This window comes from Penaeus vannamei, chromosome 2 (genome assembly GCF_042767895.1).
Source record: "Penaeus vannamei isolate JL-2024 chromosome 2, ASM4276789v1, whole genome shotgun sequence".
NCBI lineage: Eukaryota > Metazoa > Arthropoda > Malacostraca > Decapoda > Penaeidae > Penaeus > Penaeus vannamei.
In genome coordinates this window covers 14,175,924-14,178,423 of record NC_091550.1, presented here as the reverse complement: position 1 = coordinate 14,178,423, position 2,500 = coordinate 14,175,924, and positions in this window count along the sequence as shown.

Genomic DNA, 2,500 nt, shown 5'->3' with positions numbered 1-2,500 from the left:
AAAAGAAGAGAAAAAAATAATGTATAGAAGGAAGGGGGAAATCAGGTGAGGTTAATAGCGCCTTGGAGACTTAGCATTTGTGGAGCCATTATGTAATAAAGAGGAAGAAGAAAAAAGACGATGAAAAATAAATAGAAAAGGAGAAGAAAAGAAAGAAGAAGAAGAAAAGGATGAAGAAGAAACTGAAGAAAAAGAAGTGAAAGAAGACGAAAAAGCAGAAAGAACAGAAAGAAAAAACAAGAAAAAACAGAAAGAAAGAAAAGGAAAAAAAAAGAAGAAATCAGCACAGCAAAAAATGTCAGCAAGGTCTAGAAAACCACATTCTCTCTCCCTATTTCAGCGTCGACAACATTCAGGAAAAAAACACGATTCATCCGAAAAAAAAAAAAAAATGAAATCACATGGGACTATCATGTCTCCTGCATTATGCGACGGCTTCTATACGGCCGAGATTCGCAAGACACACAAGCAAAGGTGAAAAAGACAAACAAACAAACTTGCAAACTAGATACAAGAGAGACCGCACAATCATTTCCCTTTCGCCATCGATATAAGACAGAGGCAGAGAGGGAGAAAGAGAAGGAGAGGGAGAGGAAGAGGAAGAGGAAGAGGAAGAGGAAGAGGAAGAGGAAGAGGAGAGAGAGAGAGAAAACACACACGAGACGTTCTTTTTCTTCTCGAGACAAAAGATTAGATAATTCTTTTCGACGAGAACTTATATATACGTAGTTTTCCAGTCTTTGAAATTTCTTTCTTGTTTCTTCTATTCCTACCTTTCGCGTCTCCTGCTGAATGCTATTTTCTCTCATTTTTAAAGAATAAATCTGCCTTGGCATTGAACTGTCTTATCAATTTTGCACTAGGTCTTCTTAACGAGATTCAGGATCTGCAGACGGATGAAATATTCACAAGTAAATAGTGATCTTAATTCTTTTCAATTCCATCTTAAGACAGGGTGGTTCTATTATTAGAATTTCACGATCATCATAACGCTGGCAATATGTGTTAAATGTATCGTTTTTCTCCTTCATTTTATTAGCTATCGAAAGTATAATTGAATTAGCTATGTTTCACGTGATTTATCTTAGCCTATTTCGGTGGATATTTTACATGCTATATACATTTTAGGAATTTCAGGACTTTCTTGCCGACATTCCTTTTTTTGTTATTGTCATCCTCGATATTATTATTATCATTGCGGTTATTCTTGTTGTTATTATTGGTAGTTATGAAATGATGATACTGATAATGACAATGATAGTGATGATAGTAATAATGATGATGATAAGGATGATAATGCTGACGAGGATAATGATAATGATGGTGATTATGATGCTGGTGATGAAAGTGATGATGATGTTGATTATAATGGTGATGTGATGGTAGTGCTGGTGATACTGATGATAATGATGAAGAAAATGATTATAATAATAATTATTATCATTTTAATCATTACGCTTTTAATAGGATGACTCGCCACCAGAGGACCAGTTCCTATGATGACAACCTGTCGCGGTATTAGCAACAGGTGGAACAAAAATACTTCGATTGCATCATGTTGATAAGGTGCTCTTCTCGTGATGCAAATAAGCTATTAAGTCTCTGTATTTATCGACACAACCTTCTTCTTATTATGATCGGATAGTAAACAAACAAGACAGAATATGGTCAGTACATATATTCACTAGCAAATTAATAGTAAACAAACAAGACAGAATATGGTCTGTACATATATTCAATAACAAATTTAAAAAGAGGGAAGAAAAGGAAAAACTTGCATCAGATATTAGCCCTCAACCTCAAATTTAATAAGGTTTACAACTAATAAAACCTTATCAGATCTACCTGTATGTGCACAATGGAAGTACATTCACTCACACAGACACGTAAGGAATCCGTGATATAAAACGAAAGAAGAAAGAAAACTTTTGTCTCCATCATCTTCAACTGACATTATCAAAAACAACAGGATTTACATGGATCTAGTTAATATGAAATGAAATACCCTGATTTACGGAAATCGTCCTCACTTATCTCGCTGTCTTACGTCAACTAAAATACCTACTTCTGTAAAAAGCCTCCCAGGAAACATTTTCATAACTCTAAAACAACCGAAACTACATCGTTACGACAGTTTGGTCTGAAAGAATGGTCGAATCATAGCAATTTCGCAGTAACTATCTTTTGCGTACTTCTCTGCACTTGTTAGCGAACTTTTGAGACCAGGAACTCGGGACTTTTTGCTATCAGTAAAATACTTATCCGAGCTTTGTACTGAAGGATTTTGGCCACTGAGAAGACGCGCTCTACGTTTAAATGCCATTTGGCTGCACTTTTTGGGGGTCTTCCAGTTAGCAAAGGATTCATTTGTTTTATCTGATGGATTGTAGTTGTTACTTTCATCATCATCACTGTAATTGTTGTTGATATCATTACCAACATCATTATTATTATTATTATTATCATTATTATTATTATTATTATCATTATCATTATCATT